The sequence below is a fragment of the Pleurodeles waltl genome, chromosome 11 (assembly GCF_031143425.1).
Source record: "Pleurodeles waltl isolate 20211129_DDA chromosome 11, aPleWal1.hap1.20221129, whole genome shotgun sequence".
NCBI classification, from domain to species: Eukaryota; Metazoa; Chordata; class Amphibia; order Caudata; family Salamandridae; genus Pleurodeles; species Pleurodeles waltl.
In genome coordinates, this window is record NC_090450.1 from 636,201,936 (window position 1) to 636,226,845 (window position 24,910).

Sequence of the window (24,910 nt, forward strand, 5' to 3'; positions counted from 1 at the left end):
ACTCGTAGATCTTGAAAACCATGGAAGAGCGCCACATCATCCTGCCCTATTGACTTAACCGTAGGTGCATCAGGGAACTGGTCACCCAGTTGAAGGCAGACCTTCTGCTGGCTTAGAGAAATCCCCATGCCATCCCTCCAACAGTCCAGGTGTTGTTAGTCCTGCATTTTCTGGTGAGTGGCTCTTTTCAGGTGAGTGTGGGACTGGCTGCAGGAATGTCACAGCCCCAGTTCTGGTGTTGCAAGATGTGCTGGATGCCCTACTCACGCCTGTGCACAGGCACATCAGGTTCCCACAACATACAGAATTGGCCACTGTCAAAGCAGCTGTCCCACATGTAATAGGAGCCATTGATGAGACTCACACCACCTTGGTACCTCCGAGGGCCAATGAACAGGTCTACAGAAACCGGAAGAGTACATATTCGCTCAATGTACAAGTGGTGTGTCTTGCAGACGAGTACGTAAAACATGTAAATGCAAAATTCCCAGAATCAGTACATGATTCCTACATCCTGAGGAGCAGCAGTGTCCCTGCATTGATGTGACAGCTACAGGGAGAAAGGGCCTGGCTCATAGGTATGTGTACTGCTCTCCATGTCAGACGTTTGTACCCCTCCCTACACAGTCTGCACTCTGCCTTGCATTGTTACCTATAGTCATTTCCCCTTTTCCACACAGATGACTCTGGATACCCCAACCTGCCCTGGCTCCTGACACCTGTTAGACATCCAAATACAGGGAGGGAGAACAGGTACAATGAGGGACATGGCCGGATGAGGCAAGTGATTGAGAGGACTTTCGGCCTCTTGAATGCTAGATTTCGTGGCCTCCATGTGTCCGGTGGTGCCCTACAATACCGACCAGGGAAAGTCTGCAAGATCTTTGTTGTATGCTGCATGCTCCATAACATGGCCCTCAGAAGGCACATCCCACTGTTGGAGGAGGGGGACATTGATGCTAGAGCAGTGTTTGGGGCCGGTGACTCTGATGCTGAGGAGGAGGCAGATGAGAATGAGGCACATGACAACAGGTTGACCTAATTCGTCACTACTTTCAATGATGAACAGGTATGTGTGAGTTGTATATCATCTGCACTTGGAATATGTATTGTTAATGCCAGTCTGTAACCAGATTTTGCATGCATCAATGTGTGTGTGGGGACTACAGCCTTAGATCTTATTTTCCGACCCTGAAAGGTAGCTGACTTCTCACGAGGGGTGGTGGAAATGCATTGGTGCTAATGACATGTGAGGAATGCTGGTGCCATTACGGAACATCCTTATGGTTGTACCAAAGGTTTTGAGTCCTCGGTCTACCTGTTTGGGTTAATGTAAGGGGGACTTATCAGTCTTGTCCTGCTGTGTGGGCATGTCATGCTGTATTGTCAGATGATGTGTGGCAACTACGTATTCCTGACTACTCAGGGAGATGGACAGTAGAGGATGTTATCTGCATGACGTCTTTCCTGTCCAACTCTTGTGTGTGAGTCACAATGCAGGCCGTTACATATGTGGTATCATAGCTGCTGGGACAGGCATCCCGTGTTTGTGTTCAACTGGTGTTGATGTAAGACTGTGCATTACATACCTTACAACATAGTGCCTAATTCAATTTAATTTTCCCTCTTCAGGTCACACCTCTGTTTGCAATCTGCTTTCTGAATTGCCTGTTTGCATTGTTGACAGTGGATGTTACAACAATATGGATGTACTTACACACCTGCTGGAGTATCCCACTACTTGTGTCACTTTCACATTATTGTTGTGTCGACATGTGTATATATTTGTTGTTTGTAAACAAATTTGCCACTACATACAATGAAGAGACATGCACCATGACTTGTGATAATTGGTGTTTATTTAGTGTTTAAAATCACAGTCCAGAGGAGTCGGGTAATAGCCTAAGTGAAGATCAGAGTGGGTGATACAGCTGTTTGTTTGACAGGTCCTGTATCCATTTGCCTCAGAATGATGTGACTTGGTATTGGACAGCCAATAGGGTGTAACAGTGGCACAAAAGGGTGACAGTTCAGAAGAAGGATCACTTTCTGGTGGGGGGATTGGTCTTTGCCTCAGGTCCTGCAGGATGTCTGGGTGTCCAACCTCTTTTACGGGGGGTCCCTCAGCTGTAGGGGTAGGGGTTCTGGTAGCCTGGGGGTCCTCCTGCTGGGCCTCCATTCCAGTAGCAGGTGCTGATGTTGAGGGCAGTGGTGTTGGCTGACTATTGGATGGGGCTTGCTGTTGGGTGGAAGATGTAATGGTCCCCTAATATGGAGACCATGGTGGCATTGAGTGCCTGCAACTGCTGCATGGCCTTCTGGTGGTATTCCCCCTTCAGCCTTTGGGTGTCCTGCAGGGTGGTGAGTATCTGGCCTATCTTGTCCTGGGATTGCTGGTAGGCTCCCAGGACTCGGGAGACTGCCTCCTGCCCAGTCGAGTCCTGTACCTGCCTCATCCCTTGGCCAACAATTGCCCTCCCACTGGCCCTTGCACCCTGTGCCTGTGCCCCTGCTAGTGTGTGCCCCCTCCCACTGACACCTGAACTTTAATTGTCTTCAGTTTGCACCATTGACTCCTGCCCCCATTGTGAGAGGAGGCCTCTTTTTCCATGCTTAGCCCCCACTTTTTGCCAGATGTTGATGTGTTTTAGAAGTTGGCAGTGCCCAGCACCCCTGCTAAGCGGGTTCCCTGTGACGGAGCTCTTTCCCTAAATCTGTTGTGATGTTTGGCACAATTGGATACTCTTAAATACCCCTATAAGTCCCTAGTAAATGGGTACCTCAGAACTCAGGGCAAGAGATGTTAAGAGTAGAACCCTGAGGGCAGCAGCACTAATTGCTAAGGGTCCTGCACCCAGATGCACCCAGCACTGCCATTGCAGGCTGAGTGTACTGTGGCAAACCTAAAAAGACAAACTCGTCATGGCACACTTTCTGTGTGCCCAGGCCACCCTATACTGCATATATTATGGGTAAAACACCCCTTTGGCAGGCCTTGCAGCCCTAAGGCAGGGTGCAACATAATGTTTGTGAGGGCATAGCTGCATGAGCAATATGCCCCCACTGTGTCCTTGTCAAACCTAGGACATAGTGAGTGAACAGAGCAGCCATTTTAAATGCATGTACTGGACCCTGGTCAAACACGAGTATACCAGATACATGATGGCTACTCTGCACCCTGGGTTGTTTGGTATCAAACAACTCAGAATGATAAATCTAAACTGGTGCCAGTATTGGATGTATCCCTAAATGTACCCAGGGGTCACCTTAGAGGTGCCCCCTGCAAAAGCTAACCCTAACTGGCAGAGTTGCTGACTGGTTTTATCCAGCCTGCCACTCCAATCTACAAACCTGGGGGAGTGCCATGGCTCTCTGGTTTGTAGGACAATGCCCTTACTGGGTGGAGGAGCTAACACCCCCTCCCTCAGAAATGTGCAACACCCTGGCAGTGAGCTACGAAGGGCTGCAGACCCTGAAATTCGAGCTTCCCCCCTTGCAAGCCCCCCACTTTGGACCAGAGCCAGGGTGGGAAACCAGACAAAGGGTAGGAGGAGTGGCCTCACTGAGCATGCACCACCGCTCAGGGCTGGCATGCGAAGTGGATCCTCTGATTCAGTTTTCTCCATCTTGGAATGGAGGAAAACAGCCAATGAGGTTTAGGGAAGTGACCCTTCTCACAGGAAGTGGTCACTGTAGTGGGTGTAGTCACCCAAGGGTAAGTGTCCCATTGGACACTACCAGGTTCCCCCTAAACCGCCCATTAAATACTGAATTCTGGACCAAGAATTTAGATTTGAAAAGGATCCCAAGAAGAAAAGAAGACTGGCACCAAAGAACCCACCAGGATAAGAACATAGGACCTGCTGCACCAGAAGAGGCACCAAGACCCCTGCTTGCTGCACCAGAATCCCGACAATCGCGACTGTGGAGGAGCTGAACACTGGACGGACCCCAAGCAACCCAGGGGACCTCCATGGTTCAAGGATAACCTCAGATCTCCCTCCTGAGTGGAGGCACCACTCAAGAAAAGCAAGAAACCTGCAAAGGACTAACAAACCAGTGAAGATCCCTTCACTGAATCTCCGATATCTCCGTGACCGGAAATCACAGCCAGACCTGTCGACACACAGACGACCACCAAGAAGTGACCCACAACTTTGCCAAGTTTGGTGGCACTGTGCCCTCTAGTGGCCCAGATGCAGCAATACCCTGCGTACTGGTCAGTTAACATCAGACCAGTGGAAAACCAGCTCCCCCAGAGCTGAAAAAGGATCAGGACGAAGCCCCAGTCAAGAGACTTCAGGAACACCCTGGGCCTCAGACCAGAGTGCCCCGTTTGTCCTGTAAGTCGCCCACAAAGAGACTCACCACAAAGAGAGGGCCGGCTCCAGTGGACTCTGTTTGCGCACAGCATCCAAGACCTCCAAAACACCCTGCACCTGGCCGCCCTGGGCCTTGCATCGCGGGATCTGCAGTGTGCCCCGGGTCCTCAACCCCTTGCGACCTCATCAGCCTGCGGGAACCCCCAGGCACCAATTTTAAATCTTCAAACTAGCTCCTTCTCCAGATGGCCCTGTGCCTGTGCCAAGAACCTCTTCAACGCTGCTCCCGTCGGAACCAGGAGCTGACCGAGATTCTCCAGCTGGCACAGTGTGCCCACCGACTGCTGCGACCACCCTGCAAAAGGAGAGACTTGTAACTCAACCGTGCGATTTTTATGCATTTTTAAAAGTGACTGCCTATTGATTCCTATGGTGCGTAGTTACACACAGAAAGACTAACTTTGTTAAAAATTTAAAAAGTAATAACTTGAAAAGTACTTAACGTATTCTAAAGATTTTGGTCTTAAAAATTACATAAAAGTCTGAAGTATTTTTCATAAATTTTGGTCTCGAGGCATTCATTGAATGTGAGTGGTGTTTGATTGGATTTGTGAGTACAGCAAATACTTAGCACATCTTCTGGATTAGTCTAACTGCTCGACCAGCTACTTAACAATTAGATCCTTAGGTGGTTTGATTTTTACCTCTGGAAACCAACGTGTGGTTGCCTGAACCCTCTGCATAGTGTACTCGATTTGGTACCCTGCATAGAGGGCCAGCCTCCAACACCCGTCCTGTGGGGCACACTGATTGATGTGACCTTGGGACACAGTTTTGGGAAGGTGGGCTCTGCTGTGCAATGCATGCCACAGGGGAGGTTGTTTTAGTTGTGGGCAGGGTGAGGCTGGTAGTGGTGGTGGACTGACCACTCATGCCTGATTGGCCAGTTTCTTATCCACTACTGGACCTGCTTCTGGCCCTGGGATTTCTGTCACTGGCCTCCTCTGCTGTGTGGCAGTACTTGGGAGACCTGTGGAATGAGAGGTATTGTGTCACATAATGGTATTGTAGAAGTGATACACATGGTTGTATGCCATCATTGACTGGATTTGCAGTGAAGTAATGGCATTGATAGTTATTGGACCACTGCTTGTGTTTCCATCAGTGGAATGTTGCATCGGTCCTATTTTGGGGAATAGTTTATATTTGTCTTGCTACTGTCATTGCCATGTACTGATGTGCATTCCAAATACTTTTTGGTGACAGGGAATGGCATGATTTAATGTGCAAGTGCTGAGATGTGAAGTGGTTGTAGCAGTAATGCAAGGGTAGGGAGTGTTGCATGGTGGTAGTTGTCGTACTTGCTGCAGTGTGTGGTATCCATGCACTAGGTAGGCCTGTGAGGGAATGGTGTCAGCAGGGAACTGTGGCATACAAGCGTGGGCATTGGGTCAGTGGTGAGTTTATGCATGGTAGGGTGGTGTGAGGGGGTGAGAGGGTGGTGCGGGTACATGCTGTTCATAGGTACATGTTGGCCGGCATGCGTAGATGACTTGCTAGTGTCCAGTCCATTAGGTATTCCGGTCAGATCTTTTGGGTTCAGGATGGCCAAGACCTTCTCCTCCTACGTTGATAGTTCTGGGGGGAGGAGGTGGGGGCCCACCACCAGTCCTTGTGATGGTGATTTGGAGCCTGGAAGCCATGCCCCATACCTTCCGCTATAGGTCGTTCCACCTCTTCCTAATGTCCTCCCTTGTGTGTGGATGGTTTCCCACAGCGTTCACCCTGACGACTATCCTCTGCCACAAGTCGTTTTTCTGGGCAATGGATGTCTGCTGGACCTCTGCTCCAAACAGTTGCGGCTCCACTCTGGTGATTTCGTTGACCATTACCCTCAGCTCCTCGTCTGTGAATCTGTTTTTTTTTTGTGGTGCCATGGTGGTTGGGCTGTGGGTGGGGGGGGGAAGTTGTGCAGGGATGCTTGTGTGCTGTTTTTTGTTATGAGTTAGGGTAATGGGATGTGCATGTGGTGTGTGGTGTTTGTGTGCAGTGGTGTGTTGTGTGATGCGTGTTCAGTGTGATGGTGCCTGTGATATCTAGGTGCAGTGCCTTTTTTCAGTGTGCTCTTGCCTCGCTCTCACAAAGTTTCTGGGTGCAAAGGGTTCTGGGTATGTGTGTGGGGGGGTGTTTTGTAATGCTGTGTTCAGGTGTGTGTATGTGTATCAGGTGTGGAGTTATGGTTTTGTCCAATGTGGTGCAGTGTTCTGGTGGAGGTGCATTTTTTCCACAGCGGTTCAGGCCTCCAAAGGAATAGTGCTGTGTTGAGACAGCGGTGTAGATTTGTGATTCGTTATTTGGCGGGCAGGATGTTCTCTGTGTGGTGGTGCTGGTGGTGCAGACGCCTCCTTCACACCGTCGTTTCGGCTGACGGTGTCATTTTTGGGGTGAATGTTAGGCGCTGTTGTGTTGGTGACTCGTAATGCAGCGGTCTTCAGACTGCCATCATTGGTGGTCTTTTGGCGGCCCCTTACACTGCAGTCTTCAGTAAAGACAGCCAAAGTCAGAATGACCACTTCAATTCCTAAAAAATTATAAAAAAGACCTAAAAATGATAAAACAACCATAGAAAGTAAGTTGCAAGCCCAATACCCCAAGGAATCTATCTAAAACCTAATGTATTTAGAAAAAATAAACTAGCTCTCCATGAAAACTGAAAACCCAAGAAAAAAGTAAAAATATTTTTGCTTAAAAAATAGCCAACCCCTTTTCCTTGAAAAAAAACAAAACTCATCCAGGTAAAAAACAGAGTCTAATGTCTGAAAATAAAAACAAGTAAAAACATGTAAATTCACTTAAAAACTCAACCCGTGAATAGCACAGAGCACAGTAAAAAGGCATAAAAATCCATATTAAATGGGTAGAGCACACATATAAAATCCAAATAGAAATTACATTTCATCATAAAGCCTACTACAACACAACAAACTAACACATACCACACTATAAAATACACTAAGGCAACATCCAATTACAATGACTAGCATAACACAGGGCCTGATTTAGATTTTGGTGGAGAGAATACGCCGTCACAAATATCGCTGTACTACAATACCATTATATCATATGGTTATCGTAAGATGGCAAACGTGATATCTATCACATTTGTGATGGAGTATTCCATTTGCTGAGATCTAAATCAGGCCCTAAGTCTAGGCACCTCCTCCCTACTAATAAACCTTTAGAAAAAAAATATATAGTCTTCCCTGAACCAGGCACCTCCAACGGGAAACTATGACTGTCAACTCTGCAAACAACCCAAAATGATGAAAGAAGACTTTGAAATCAAAGAAACTGGAAAAAAGTGCCAGAAAAATGATAACAAAAGAAAGACTTATGTCACATAAAAATCAATTTTAAAAATATACTTTATTTGTTAATGTGTATAAAATAATGAACACCAATTCAATTTAAAAATGTTGAAAACATTCTCCATTTAAAAGAAATGCTAAAACAAGTTTTATGCACAAATATACATTAACAAATAATGGTAAAAATAAAAAATATAATTTATCAGTTGGCGCAAATCGCTGCATTCCATTGCTCTGCCCTAGGGAGGCGTTCCATGGGTGTTGTGTGGGTGTTCCCATGCAACATGTATGGATGTTTATGCAGTCCATGGTTTACCAGAAGTGGTAAACCTGGGAATGTGCCAAAATCATGCACCTTCCCAGGTGAGGAGCAACAAGAAAAAATATATATTTATTTTGCCTCATTTTGATCTCTTTCTATGTGTGCTGCCTTCTGCAACACACATAGAAAGAGTAAAATGTATCACAGTATTGTTTTTGTGCAAGCAGGTGCCCCTTACTGCACTAAAACACTTCTCCTCACAACACAGGAACCCTTGCACTATGTGCAGGGACAGAAGCAAGAATGTGCTGTATTCTTTTAAATATGGCTCATTCCTCTAATTTCTCCATCACGCAGCACAGGGCAGCAAGCTGATTTGCTGCATTGGGCTTTCCTGCGTGACTTTGCAGTAAACATGGCCCTAAGTAGCACTGGTAAGCTAAGGCAGATGTAGGCAGGGCTACCATGAAAGGGATTTGTCAGTCAAGACAATAATGCTGATCTGAAAGGAGACCTATTGTAGAGTTAGTGGACCATTCTCAGAATATCCTTCATTGTTATCCCACGCCAAGGACACTTCTGTATTATTTGTAAACAAAAAAGGTGAATTTCATGATCCCTGAAGGAGTTCAGTGCAATATTTGTGTCATGTCTGGAGAGAACCTGTCATGGGATGTAAGTGGCCTTGGAGGTTCCAGTGATTTCATCAGAGACAGACAGCCTCTCAGTCGTTATGATGTGAGGGGTGTGAAGGATCTTCATAATAAAACCACTAACAGACCCTGGCTCAGGGGTGATCTTAAAAATAACCTTGATAGAAATAACAGGAGACCGTCAAATTTAACATAAAAAGTGATCTGATTTTGACAGTAAATAAAAGTGTCAGGACTGTTCTCCCTGGCCATTAATTTGCCTACACCTAGCACAGAGACCCTAAAACTAATAACCTGTTTGCCCTCACTTTGTCTGCTATTCTGCCCCTTTCTCTGTTACTGTTTTTGTCTGTACTATTTCTACTGGGTTGTATGACACTATATCGAGGTTGAAAATGTCAGCCTACAAAAATATTGCATCCACTACATCACATACGGCAGCATCATAATTGTAAGTATATATTCACTATTGGTACCTTAACATATATTTACCTGTATGTACCAAGTGATGTAGTTGTTAGATCAATGTAATGCAATGTGTGCAATAATGTTAGAGCAATGTAGCATATGCATAATTTGTGACTTGCGAAATATCGCATGCGATATAGTGAGGGTATCACTGCTGTAGAAACAATACTTCACCATGTGTTGTAGCAATATTTGGACCCCCCAAAATGTACCTAATTCAGTCCTCCTGTAGTTTACTGGATCGGAGATGTTGTTAAATCTTAATTTCATGAGACAATGTGTCCCTGCATTAAGGCATCTTCCAGAACTTTGTTTTAACAGAGTAAAAGCCGTGCAATAAGTAATGGGGTCCAGGCCGCTATTCCAGGTCTCAGATGCAAAGTCACACTGGGTATGTAAAAATCAGGACATATTCAAAGTCCCAAATGAGCAGCAAAATCATAAGAAAATCAGACAGCATCCTTAGCAGCATACAAAAGCTCAGGAAATCTCTGGCTAGCCCCCAAAATCAAGGGGTTCCTATACACAATTCTTGTATAGAAAATTAGTAATTTTGTAAAATCATTATGGAGTGAGCAAAAGTATAATTTATTTAGCAAGCCACAATACAAGACTAATACACATCAGTTCATTAACACATAAACACCATCCCTATTTTTTTTTTTTAAACAATTCCACAACAAATTCAAATACATTTGAAACATTAAACAAGAAGACCTTCTCTCAGTGAATAATCACACTGAAGAAACAAATGAGATACTTGTTGCAATCTTACATCCACACTATAGAAAGTTCATTTTGAGCAGAACAATCTAGCAATGAAAATAAACTAATATGACCTCGGGTTAAACTGCATGCTGTGGAGACTGTGCAGACAGGATGAAAACAGGGGTGGAAAGCAGTAGTGAGTAACAGAGATGGCATCCATTTTGTCTAACATAGGGACCGATTTAGAATTTAGCAGATGAGTTACTCCTTCACAAGCGTGACGGATTTTTCGTCCGCCGAAATGCAAATCCCATTTTATTCTATGGCATTTATATTTCGGCAGACGAGATATCCGGGAGTAAATCGTCAGCCAAGTTCCAAATCAGGCCCATACTGTCTAACAGGTAAATGTGGCATAACTAAATACTTGAATAAACACACTTCCACCCATCATAGGAATTTAGTTTCAGTTGCAATTACTTTACCTCAGTCTGTATATGTAAAATGAATTGTAAAAATGCATATTCATCGTCATTATTAAAGCACAAAATGTAAAACAGAAAAACTATCCCACATATGCATTCCTTTATTAAGATATGAGGTAAGTTCATGCGAAACCTTCCTGCCTTATATTGCGACCATTGTATCCAGGGATGACATCTCCGCGAAAGATTAACACTTTTATATATTTGTTTGCGTGTCTCTGTCATAGAGGTGTGTTGGTGGGCGGGTGTGTGCATGGCTGTATGTGTTTGTGCGTGTGTTTGTGTGTGTGGACGTACACAAGTGTATGTGAGTGTGCACATGTGCCTCTCTGTGCCAGTCTACGTGTTTGTGTTTGCACTCTTGTGTGTGCGCCTGTCTCTCGTAATGGGAGATTTTGTTGAACAATCTTTAAACACTTCTGTTGAAAGACATCTTCCTGTTAAATCTAGCTCACACACGGGGAGAGTGAATAGCAGAGAAGTATAGGGGGTCCAATTATCGAGGTGGTCTCGGGGGAGGAAGCTGAGACAGATAAGGTGACTTTTGAAGTTCGATTGTTTTCCAGTAGTCTTGAAAGTTGTCACAGAACACAAAAAATCTTTAAATATTGGCAACCCTTTAAACATTTTCAAGATGCAAGGGCCCTGTGGGTTTTATTTGTTACCGTCTGGAAGAAGGGGGCTTGCTTACAGCATGTGTGCTGATTATTTTCGGTTGATTTTGGGAGAAAGAGTCCCGCGGGTAAAACCTGGTGATCACTTGCCACCTCGCTCCCCAATACAGTGAAAACGTTCTGTACCAAACACGCGACTGTGATTCCAATCATGCAACGGATGATTGTTACTAAAAATGTTGATAATTATACATCACCTTGGCTCTTAGGCTGACAGCACTTTGTGAAACAGTTAAAACCCAACTTTCTCTAATTTCGTCCTCAGCCCATCCCAAACTTTATAAATCATAATTTGTGTTTTTATTAAACAATTGTGGACCTCACTTTAAACAAATCAAAACTGTGGTACTACAAAATGTAATTCTCGCTTGAATGCAGATTTCCCACTATTTAAAATGCCATGGCTATGCCTATAAACCTATGACTCAAGCAGATATCCAGGCGTACTCTTGGAAAACATCTGAGTTTCATATTTGTGTAAGAAAATATATGCGGGTATATATACACTTCCCAAAAAACGAGCAAGTGAACTTGCTAACTTTTTATGAATTTTATTTACACGAAAAAATATGTTTTCTTCCTGGAAACACCCATCCGTTAATCACCTATCATTTTGTTTTTTTTGGTGCGGGGAGACGTGATCTCCCAAGCTGGCTCTGGAAATGGGTTTACTCCTGCCCTTGCCTCCAGTAAATCTCACTTTTCAGGATTGGAAGGGGTCGGGTGAAGGCTTTTAATACTAACAAGAAAATAGCTTTATGGGTGTTCACAAAATTACAGGGAATTCCTGCTCTATAATGCCTACCCCCTATCCCTGCCTATAGTTTCGCTCATGCGAGCATCTTCTTGTGAGTAAATCTCTTTATGAGTCTAAAACCAACCTTTCAGAAAAGCAAAAGTGTTTTTGGACTCAAAAACACTTTTTTACTAGGCCCGGGCATAGAACTCTGCTCCTCCCACAGAGTTCGCAGAATTTGGGCACTCGGGGAGTTCCCGAATTCTGCAATCCAGCGCAGAGCATAGTTTGTTCGCATGGGCAAGATTTGGTTTTGGCGGTCTCTCTCTAGCACCACGATACTCTAAGGCCGTAAGCGAGCATGTGCTTTATTTTGCATTCGCTTGCTGCAATTGCAAGATTTTGCGTTTACCCACGCTGTTTCAGGCCATGATGATGGCCAAAACAGTCAAGTGCGGGAATGCACGTATAGTAGATTTTCTATTCAAGATGCATCTTATTCTAGTCAAAAAAAGGTTTTTGAGTGGATTTTCTTCTCCAATGGATCCTTCAAGTTGTGTATTAGTGTGAGAAGCCCTTTTTATTTTTTTCAAACAGGAAGGAAGTGCCCCAGACACTCCAACTTCCTGTTCCTGTCCAGCAGGCTCCTCCCAATACTTTGTCCATCTCCTGGTCACTTTTCACTTGGATTTCGAGGTGGAAGGATCACTCTCTTTCTCTCCAGGATATACCTTTGGATTTAAGGGCTTTGGGGCTGATTACAAGTTTGGCAGATGGTGTGCTTCTCCCTGACTGCCAAATTGGCAGTCCACCCACCCAGTATGAGTTAAGCGGGTGCACATAGGAAAGACCGCCACCACCATCAGGAAATACAGACCCGACAACAGCAATCGTGCCCGATATTTCTGTCTGAGGGCGGGCCACTAGTCCCACCGCTGGTCCAATCATAATGCGCATTGCCCCCGACGTGACTATGGTGGCCAAACCATCACACCTCAGCTGGCGGAAGTGGAGGGATAAAAGGTAGAAACTCACCTTCATTCACCTGTACACATAACCTGATGTCATAGAGCCGATAGTACATGTCCTGCCGTTGATGCTTGATGACTGCCAAAAACCACACTGTCATGGACGCAACCAACAGTAAGTCCTCATCTCACCCTTTTATATTTGCTTTCCACTTCACAGATCCACAGGCAGGTGCAACATAAGGTCCAGAGTGGCCCTCAGTCATAAATAATTAGTGTGTCCTTGCCTGGAACAGCCAACAATGTTTGCACCTAAGTCACCTCTCTGATGCCCTCTTTGGCCAGCTTACTGACACAGAACAGGGACACTCCCCCAATATCAAAATGTGTGCCTCCATAAACAACAAGGATAGTCATGTGTGTCCACAATACAACTACACAACAGCAGGTCCACACTAACATCACAGCAAATAATCACTGTGACACCCTGACACTTTGCACAGGCTACGTCTAGTAATGATAGAAAAGATGTAGCATTAAGATCAAACACGCCTTCTATGCTATAGTACTGCACTAGACCCTAACACATCAGACACATAAATCACATTTGGAAAGTTCTGTCATGAACTACACACCTAGGAACTCATGCAAGCCCACAATGGAAATACCCCTGCAGAACAGGCTCCTTACAAACAGTGGGCCCCCTGAACATCTGGGTCCTTAGGCCACAGCCCACTTAGTCCAAGTCCCTAAACAGCTCTGTGCACAGGCCCCAGGCAAAAGATACAGCCAGGACATACAATAGCATCACCAAGTGTCATATATATGTGTGCCATGTGGAAGTGCAAGATATTGCAACAAACCTGTCAGTAACTGCATTCCTCACAGTAGGTGTACACTAGACACAAAACAATGGACAAATATCACTAAAACAAGACAAAAAGCCATGACAACCAACCACCCAAAAAGTGTGTTTGGAGAAATAAATGGCTAACGTGCACAGAGTCAACATACTGTATATCCAACATACATCACAGGGAGATGTGCAACCAAAATGAGGGTGACAATGCACAAGAATAGCTGAACACTTTACCATTTGAAAGACCACACAAAACAATGGCAGGCACAATTTGGATACATCACCTATATGCATCCATGCAACAGTGCCCCCTAACCTATGTAAGTCCTGTGCTGGTTACAATAATAAAAAATATAAAAACATTGTCACATTGATTACCATTAAGTGTGAAAATAACACACCGGCAGTCCCACACACCGAAGCCACACAGGACAGAAATTAGGTGGGGCAAGTGCTCACCACCATAATGAATTCCTGCCCATCCCCAACACATTTCATCACAATATGTGCATGTACATAACAAAATAAACCATAAACATGTGAGGAGCATAACCTGTCATGACGTATAGACCAAATGGCATTGTGTCACATTAACAATATTAAAACATTTGGATGCCCACAGAAGTAGCTAGGGAAAAGTAAAACAAGGACCAAGGTTTTCGAGAGGAAGAAACATTTTTATAGACAACAAAGATTGTCCAAATAAAAAAACAAAGACCAATGGCCAGTCCATTAACATGTGTTATGTGTAGTGTTGTGCCACAAAACTTGCCTCTTAAGACACTGCCAGTCAACCTCCTCACAAAGGTGCATTCATTGGGCAGGGCAGGCACCTCTGGAACATTATTTGGGTGGTGGATCTTTGGGTTTGGGGGTGGACTTAGGATGGTAAGTGGTGGGTTTGGAAGAGGAAAGGGTGAGGTGATGCTTAGGAAGGGGGTCTGAGAAGTGAAAGAGGTGGAAAGTCTCTTGAAAGGGGGACCTGGAAGGAGTGAATGCGGGGATACTAGAGGTGGGTTGGGAGGTGGGAGTGGTGGTCTTGGGTGTGGGAGGGGTGGTGGCCTGATTTGTAGTTGGGGTAGGGGGTTTGGGAGGGTTCATGGCCAGGGAAAATAATTGGTCCTCCGGGGAAACTAAGGTGTGGGTTTGGGAAGAGGTGTGGTTTTGGAAGGAGTGACTGTGACTGATGTGCCTGGGAGTGTTGTTGGTGCAGGTGCAGGAGTGTCTGGTGAATGTGCTGCAAGTATGGGTGTGTCAACTAAAGGTGGGATGTGTTGGGTGCTTACTTGTGTGCGTCTGTGTTTCTTGGTTGTATATGAGCTGTATGTGTTGTCAGTGGTGCTTGCTGATGTGGAAATGGTGGGAGTGAGTGTGGTGCATGTTGCTGTGTTGGTGACTGTGGGTGTGGTTGTGTGTGGTGTGTGAATGGATGTGACTGAGGGGGATGCATGTAGGTGTGGTGTTGTCAGTATTGGATGTGGTGGTGGGTGGACGTTGTGTGCATAGTGTCTGATGTGCTGTGTGTGGATATGATGGGGAGTGGTGTGTGTAAGTGGATGTTGTGTTGTCTGTGGAGGGTGTGAATGTGCTGCATGTGATGGAGTCTGTGGTAGTGGTGGGTATAGTGTCAGTGTGTTTGGACGCATGCCTGTTTTTTTCTTGTGTTTCTGCCTATGTGAGGATGTGCTGCTTTGGTCCGTATTGGTATGTGAGTGGAAATGTGTGTGTGTGCTTTGGGCAGGTGGGGCAATAGGGTATTGTATGGGGAATGAGCAGGGGGATGGACACTAGGTATGAGGGATGGGAGGCTGCAGAGAAGGAGGAGACCAGAGCCTGAAACGATCTCTGTAGGCCAGACATAGCACCATGAATGCCATCCAGGTAGGCCACCATCTGCTGCAGATGACTGTCTTGCCCCAGAATGGCAGTCTGACCGACAGAGGTGGACATCAGGAGGTCAATAGCTTCCTCACTCTGTGCAACAGGTGGGACAGGAGAAGGGGCTGATGTGCCCCAGCAAAAGAGACTGGCCCTCTCTTAGGAGAGCGGGCCTGCCAATTGGGTGGGGAGCTACAGGGAGGATGCTGATAGAACTGGTGTTGGCAGACAGTGATGAAGATAGTACTGATCCTTTGGGATGGATCTGCCACCACTCAGGAGTGTCCAATGGAGGAAGATCCAGAAGATAACAAACCTGAGTTGACGTCCTCCGTGGTACTTCCCGCACCCTTGCGGTGACTGGGCCCCTCGCTGTTCTGTGACTCATAGCTAGAACCACTGTGGCCAAAAGCTTAAAAAATAATGTTGGCACTGTCTCATTCGCTTGCCCTGGATGTACCTGAAATGACACATTAAGAAGGGTTTAATTTATCTGCATAAATACACCTGTCCAACAGATTCAAGCACAACATATCACAGGAGGGAACAGACTACTGCATCTACTTGACTCACTACATGTCTTCCAACATCAGCAGGAGCACGTGCATGCATGCTGGATGAGAGGAAAATTGTTGGGCACAGTGCTGTCACAACCCACCCGCAACCTATACCAGATTTTTGATTATGAACACTCCCTCATCATCAATGTCGTCAGACAGTTGTCCACCTTGTATACTTCGGTCCTTGTAGCATACATTGCTGAACCGATGGCACAAGATATGATGCCTAGCAACAGGACATCCTTACAGTGCCCACACAAGCCCCATATTCTCCCTAATATTCATTCTCCTAGAAAAACATCATAATGTGATGATAGTCAAGTCATTCAGCAAGGCAGATGCAATAAGTGCTGTGGCAGGGATCATGTCACATGCACAGTTCACACCGATTACATTGTTCTGGTGATACTTCGCCATATGACCTGTTTCAAGATAGTACAATGAAAGCTGGACTGTGGTAGCTCGACTACCTATGACTTGTAGCATAGAAAAGTGGGCTGGAGAGAATCATTCCCTAGACATTAGGAGATACCCACTACAAATGCATGCATCATATTAGTCCATATTGCACCAGGAACATCACCAATAGACTGAGAACTGGTGACAACACCATCGTCAGCTTGCATTCCTAGAAGTCCATACACCTTTGCTGTCTGTTGATGTTAGTGAATGACAATGACATGAAGAGGTAGACACACTTCAGTTTTGATGGGATGGCACAACACTGCACCGTTTGGGACATGAAACACCAATGGCCCTGTAAAAATGAGTGCAGGCGCTCACATATGAAACTAACATTGTCACATATCACTCACTGATGCATGTCACCAGTCAATGAATGTACCTGCAAACAGTATTGCAGATGAAACAATTCCAGGGAAAGGTAAACTGTGTAAGATGTTGCCACTACTGCTGATGCTACCAGTGATGTTTGCATAATCATGCCACTCCTGACCCAATGAAGACATGTGGTCTGTCTGGCACAACCTTCTCCTAGAACAATAAACAACATGAGGTGATCATGACCTTACTCAAATATGTGCCTGCTCAAACAGACAATTGGCAGTGGACTAGAATCTGCTGGTTTCTTAGTCATTAAAACATTACGCAAGGACTATCACCATGCACCCACTAAAAGACCTACACAAGCCTCAACTCTTCATGTGTGTTGGACATGGCACACCCACAATGATTGTGGGCAAATGGCTCCCTGAAAAAAAGAACCAGTTTGTAAGGTATCATTGACAACTCTGGCCAGTACTTACCCCCTTGAAGTTGCTGTTGGGTCCTCAAGTGCCCATCTAACTCTGGATAGGCCACCGCCAGAATGCGGGCCATTAGGGGGGCCAGCCGCTGGCACGCACCCCATCCGCATTGGGAGGACTTCCCCAGCTGGACCTCTGTGATCTTCTGGGTCCAGTGCCTCAGGTCCTCCCACCGCTTCCACCAGTGAAGAATACACCGACAATAGACCCCCATGGTCCACACCTTCCAGGTAATGGCTTTCTATAAAGTCCACTTCTGATGGGCATTCACATGTAGGGGCACAAGAGATGAAAAAGACGTGTGTCAATACAATGATTTGGCTACTGCTATTGGCTGTAACTCAATTTGGCTACAACTAGCACAGGCCAAAATCAACAATAAACACATCACAAGTTTGCTTTACACAGGTTGAGCACTAGCAAGACATGTAGATACATCTGTGGTGCCATATGCTGCCCATCCTCATCCCTGGTCATGTCCTACACTGACTAAGCCAACACACTAACATCTTGTTGCCCAAGGCCACATACATATACTGTGCTGCTGGCCAAAAATGAAAAATGACACACCATTCAGAGTTTGATAACAGCAGACTATTTGTGCTTTATTGTAAAGACACCTTTACAGCCAGGTCCATTGACTTGATGTATACGGTCCATACAGCTTGGAAACATAGTACAGACTACATCCTAAGACAGACTTGGACACTCATGACATCCCTCCAATCATAACCAGCGACAACTTCCTCAATACCGATGTGTGGAAGTGTGGACACATTAACATTATGTCATACTATGGCCCTCATTCTGACCTTGGCGGGCGGCGGAGGCCGCCCGCCAAAGTCCCGCCGTCAGGTTACCGTTCCGCGGTCGAAAGACCGCGGCGGTAATTCTGACATTCCCGCTGGGCTGGCGGGCGGCCGCCTTCAGGCCGCCCGCCAGCCCAGCGGGAAAGAGGCTTCCACGATGAAGCCGGCTCGGAATCGAGCCGGCGGAGTGGAAGCTGTGCGACGGGTGCAGTTGCACCCGTCGCGTATTTCACTGTCTGCCAAGCAGACAGTGAAATACTTGTAGGGGCCCTCTTACGGGGGCCCCTGCAATGCCCATGCCAGTGGCATGGGCACTGCAGGGGCCCCCAGGGGCCCCGCGACCCCCCCTACCGCCATCCGGTTCCCGGCGGTCGGACCGCCGGGATCTGGATGGCGGTAGGGGGGGTCGGAATCCCCTCGGCGGCGCAGCAAGCAAGCTGCGCCGCCTTGGAGGATTCAATGGGGCGGCGGTACACTGGCGGGAGACCGCCAGTGTTGCCGGTCCGACCGCGGCTTTACCGCCGCGGTCGGAATCCCCATTGGAGCACCGCCGGCCTGTCGGCGGTGCTCCCGCGGTCCTCCGCCCTGGCGGTCTTTGACCGCCAGGGTCAGAATGACCGCCTATGTCTGTTGGAGTGTGTGCAGTATGTATCTACATTCCATAGTTGTCTTTGGTGTGGATGGATGTTAACAAATTGTTGCAACATACTCAAAAGCACTTGTGAAACAAATAATACCCTCACCGAAACTGTGTAACATGGGCACTTGGCCTATTTTGGTAAATCTTTACATCTGATAAGTGTAATTCAGACCTGTACGTGTAAGGGGCCTGTCATCATGAAATATGACACATTGCCAATGTGGCTGAATGAAAAGAGGCACCAGGTCAAAGGGGTTACCTCTGTCACCATTCCAAATGTATTTCCTGTAAAACTAAACCTGGCTAACAATGTGTGTTCAAATTATTTCAGTGCTCATCCAGGGTTCATAAATCTAGAGGGACAATACACTTGACCTCAGTTGTAGTGCTACAGGACCAATACCCCAGCTTGGCCCATGGTAATGATTGGGCACACCTCAATCTCATGTCTTGCTAACTACTAGCAAAGCATACCAGTCCAAAATGAACCTCATATTTCATGCATTTCAAAATGATAATTTGCAACTTCAGGTATTTCCATATGTGTGCTCAAGGCCTTGTGGCACTCTACAGATATCTGTGAGTTATTGCTAGCTCACAGTCAACATATGTTTGGAGACATGATCTGCACTGAGTTATAGTTGGGAAATTGCACCTACCTAACCTCATTTACAAGAGGTCTTTCCAGGATACATTTAAAGCTCATGTAGTAAGGGCCTGAGATGTTAGCAGAGTTAGCGTGCTCTGAATGCCACATTACTCCCAACTCCCAGGAAAGCTATACATGCGTGTATCGGTACATACCACACCAATGGAAGACAGGGCTTTCCCCACTTCACACATCACAATGATGATGTTCAATACACAATATATAGTGCTGCTGAATCCCAGACATCATTAGCCTATGTAAGGGCCACTTTGCTGTAGCCCAGTAATCAGAGTGAATATTAGGTGACAGAGGCACAATGTAACCAATGGGAAGGAACATTATGGATTAAAACTGAGTGACAAATGTGAGAGAGTTACCTGTTCCTCTGATGAACCATAGAGATGGCATAAAGGGAGAGGCGCTCAGTTGCCAGCATCTCTAGCTCATCTGCTGCGAAGGCACAGGCCCTCTCACCTGCTTGCTCCCAGAAGTCACAAACACCAGATAAAATGGAGGAGGCCCTGATAGCAGCAGTATCAGGAGGCAAGTGAGCCAGAAGTCACAAACAGCACCTGCAATAGAGGAGGTCTTGATAGCAGCAGTGTCAGGGGGCAAGTGATCTTTTTTCAAAACTGCAGCATACATGTACCCAACATACACAGTCGTCAGCATCGGTGGACACAACCATTGACCCGCGTATGCCACAATCAAAATGTTAGCCTATGGCTGTGTCCATTCCACACTCATCCTCCTCCTGTGTGCTCGACTTCCGCCCGCGGCATCTGACACACATATGCGAGGTCAGGCAGCTGCCATTTCAGCAGTTGATTATGCTGTAATGGAGACTGTTGTCTGTGTCACCACCACTACAAATGAGGGGTTACGTTTGTAACCCTGCAAATTACTTTTGACAAGGATTTCAAATAACCCTTTCATGTGTCTGGTGTGTAAGTGTGCATGTTGGCTTTATTAACACAGTGCATTGTACACCATCTTTGACAGTATCCTCCCCATTCCCAAATATATGGAACAAATGTTTTTTTTAATATACTTCAGTGTTGTACATTTTGCCCATCTATAGGCAAATTACGTCAGGTCAACAATGGGTATTGTTAATGAATATCGCACAATATACAGTTTTGATGAAAATATATTTTTTGAAAAATTGAAAATGTCATGTACTGTCACATGAATATTAACTTCCTATTCACATACGTTACCGTGGACATTGTGAGCAACCTTCATACACTGTTTCCAATTCACACCTAAATGCCCTGTGAGAGGGAGAGGACGACAGCCTCCTGTGCATCACCCATTCACAGACCTTTACACAATGGTAGAAAGGGACATCATCCGCAAGTTTCAATTGAATAGGCATACCATACTGGACCTATGTCATCAGTTGGAGCCTTATCTCCTGCCACAAAACATGAATGCCACATGCTTGACACCAATAGTGAAAGTAATGTCAGTATTGAATTTCCTGGCAACAGGTTCCTTTCAATACACCGTGGCAATCTTTGGTGGTATATCACATTCCATGTTCTGTCAGGTGCTAAGAGATTTGTTTTCAACGCTGATGCAATTCCTGGACAGCTACCTCCGGTTCCACAGGCGTGAAGATTTAGCTAATGTGAAGGCTGGATTCTCTGGAGTGGCAATGATACCACATTTTGTGGGAGCCATTTCTGGCACCCATATTGCCTTAGTACCACCACATAACAGGGAACAACTTTACTGCAACAGGAAGAGCGGCCATTCAATCAATGTGCAAGTTGTCTGTTTGGTTGATCTGTACATTTCCAACGTCTGTGCCCTCTTCCCTGGATCTGCCCATGATTCCTTTCTCATGCAGAACAAAACCGTACCCCAGCTGATGGCACAGCTGCAACCAGAAAAGGCCTGGCTCGTTGGTAAGTTTGATGTGAGCTACCTTATGGGGGTGATGCCATGTACTATAAACCGAAACTGTGTAACTTATTGTTGCATCTCTGACTGTCTTCCATCTAGGAGACTCAACCTAACCCAACCGGCTATGGTTGTTGGCCCACCGAGGAATCCTTCAACACTAGGGAAGGCAGCTTCATTGAGGCCAATGGAAGGAGAAGGCAGCCAGTGGAGCAGACCTTTGGGCTCCTGAAGGCCAGATTCCACTGTCTGGACAAAACTAGAGAAGCCTTCCTCTACTCGCCCAGGAAGGTCTGTCAGAACCCCATGTCTCACTATATGATGTACAAACTAGCCCTGCGATGGAACATACCTTATATTGCAGAGGATGGAGGGCCTGAAGGGCCACCAGGTGAGGATCATGGAATGCCAAATTATGATGATAGTGGTGAGGAGGAAGGAGCTGGCTTGCGGCAAGGTCTCATCAGCAAATTATTATCAGAAGTGTAAGTATTTTGTCAACTTTTCATGACTTGGGATGAGCCACCTACTGTTGTAGTGCTGATGGAAAGAGTTTTTTTAAGGAAATTTCATGGAGGACAAGCTAATGTTGATCCTTGTTGAAGATGTTTGTTGAGCAAGGAATGACAATTGCTAAATAGTTTGGCGGTTCTTTTTTTTGCTCAATCAAATTGGAAAGGACTGTGTTCTTAAGGATTTGTCTGTCTTAAATGTCTTACCTCAATGGGTTGTCGGCTACGTTTCCAGTCTATTCTACTTCAGGTACCTCCATCATAACATCATCATTTGGATATTTCAGAGTTGTGACAATTCTGGTTATGTGGTGCTGTGTTGATGTACAATGTGGAGAATGATAGTTCTGTGGTACGACCGAGACAGTCTTTGGATGTACGAATCCTGGGGCAGGACAGCTTGCACAGTGCACTTCTGGAGGTAAGGTGCACACCATTGTACTTGCTCCTTGTCATGTGGTAGTTGTAATGCAAATGTGTGTGCCAACATGTGCTACAAAATAATGTTGTTTTGGAGCCCAAACATTCTATTCTTCCCAAGATTTGCTAAATCTTCATTGTGTGTTCACAGCTGTTGTTGTTTTTCATCAGCATGGGGCAAGGTGTATGTTGCGCAACATAGATATTTGTTGTTGACATTCTACAAGAGACTGGGAATGTTGACTGGAATTGTCCTGTGCTCAGACAATGTGGTACTGCCATGTGTATGTCTACTGGGCTCACTGATGAGGAATTCCTTTTGTGGACTAGATGATATGGCTCCTGCTGGTGACAAACACCTTGTAAAGTTTGCCTAGTCACAATGAATTGGTCAGCTGTGTCCCCTCCTTCAATGTTGAGTTTTTCTGCAAAATAAATTATGGCCAGTGGTGCTCGAACATTGTTGTCTTGTTTGATTTGCTATGCGTCTGACATGGGGCCTGACTCTTGATGCTGCAATGTACTTACGCTGGTTTATCGGTACACATATATATGTATGTTTGGGTGAGACATGGTTGTGCTCCTGAGCTAAACCTTGGATATGTTCAACATAACCATACTTACACAAGAACATATTCATACCATTGTCAACGTCATGTGGCAGTACATGCATACAATGCTAGATGTGTGAACAGCAATTTTGTATATTTTAGTGAACAGGGTAACTGAAACATTGGGTATAACAAAAAAGAAGTTAGTCATGGTGGATGAAACCATATTTACAGTTGCCACAATCTTTAGAGTCCAAAGTTGAAAGTAATACTGCTATCAGAAAGGTATGCATGTCCAGAAATAGTCCACAGGGTGAATGTGTAGCACGCCCTGGAGGAAATTAGGGACAAGGTTTCTTGGTGGTGGAGGTATTGCCATCCACACCTCCTAGTAATTTTTTTGGAACGGCCTGCTTTCCAGTGCAGGGGGACCCACAAGTGCAGGGACAGGGGAGTATGGTGATATGTCCTCCTCTGGCAGGGCCTCTCTTACTGTGGTTCATGCAGATGTAGACAGTCCTGATGAAGTTGGACCACAGGTAGAGGTTGATGGTGCTGGATACGCCCTACACAGGTGGGTATAGATGTCCATGAGCACCCCTATTTGTGAGCCCATGTTGGCGTGATGGGCATCTAACTGTTCGTTTATATCCCTATACAGCTGCTTCATCTCCCTCATTTCAGTGAGTACCTGACCCATCACACCTTTGGACTCCTAGTAGACTCCCGAATCTTGGCAGTGTGGTGTCCTGGTTGTGAGTATCCCCAGTGGCCTCACTCTGCCTGCCCATAGTTACACTCCCATGACTCTTCCCACCAGCAGCCTGTACCCATGGCCCAGACTGCCCTCTCCCACTGGTTCTTGTCTCCTCTGTCACTGGGGTAGTGATTGTCACATCAGAACACAGGACTGGGGGGCACACAATGGTGGTTACTGTGCTAGGTACACAGGTTGTAGTGGATGATGTTTGCTGATGTGTTGTGTCTGGGGTGGAGGTGTTGTTGTGGGCCCTGGTTTTCTGTGACACAGTAAGTAAAACCCCAGGAGAATAAAAAGGTAGAGATTACTATTGTGATATATTTAATTTGTTGTAAACTTGTTGTGAAGACATTTGTAGACATGAAATTCATGTACTTAATTAATGCAGCTTCTTGGATGTCCTGAGGTGTTTCCCTTTTGTTATGATGTCTGCACATGACATCTCCCCAGCATTCTAGCCAAAACAGTGGAGCTTTCACATTTCTATCTGACCATTTCAAAGGCCTAGCTGTGTACCAGACAGGCAAGAGTGAAACTTGTTTGCATATTTCTCATTACTCATCATGTGGCAGGTGCTGTGACAATGTTTCACCTATAATAAGCAGAGAACTGAGTTGATTTCATGCCTATCTAAACTTTGACCCATACACTTGCTATGATGCCAATACTTCCATCAATTGTTTCAATTGGGGTACGGGGTCAACATGATGTAGAGTAGGCAGAAATGTCTCTGAGTGGAACATTGTCTGTTGATTGGTCACTCCATGTAAAGAGGGCAACAGTTGTGATATATCAGACAAGTAAAAATGTTCATAATCCCATTTTGTGAATGTTTTGAGTTGCAAACACAGGACCGAACGGTAGTTGTAGTCCTTTCAATGTCTACTTGCCAGCACTTACAAAATGCTTAGTGTAACAATCCTGTTCATAAATTGCACTTGGGAGCCCTTCTTGTTAGCAATAGCCACATATATTAGCTCCTAGATTGGTATTTCTTTGTGGGACTACACTTACCGACTCCATTGCATCAAGAGGCTTTTGATGGTAATTGATACATGTGATTCCCCCTGCAACAACACACATTGACATTGATAAGACAATCTCTCTCTGCTACTTTGTGGTTTGTATATTGGAAACCTAGGTGGTTAACAAATGTGAGGACGCTGGATTGGGGGCAGACAGGACATTGAGGTTGGGTTAGAGTTAGTGAGCTGTAGATTATCAGGGTCGACTTCCCCAGATATTCCTGCCAAACCTTCAGGCTTCAGGATGGCCAAGACCTTCTCCTCCCACAGGAACTATCTGATGGAGTTGCTGTGAGGACCACCACCACTCCTATTGGACTCCACGTGTTGCTTGGAGGCTAGATAATGCACCCTCCCCCTCAAGTCATTACACCTTTTCCTAATTTCCTCCTGTGTTCCCAAGGTGTACCTATTGCATTCACCCTGTTTG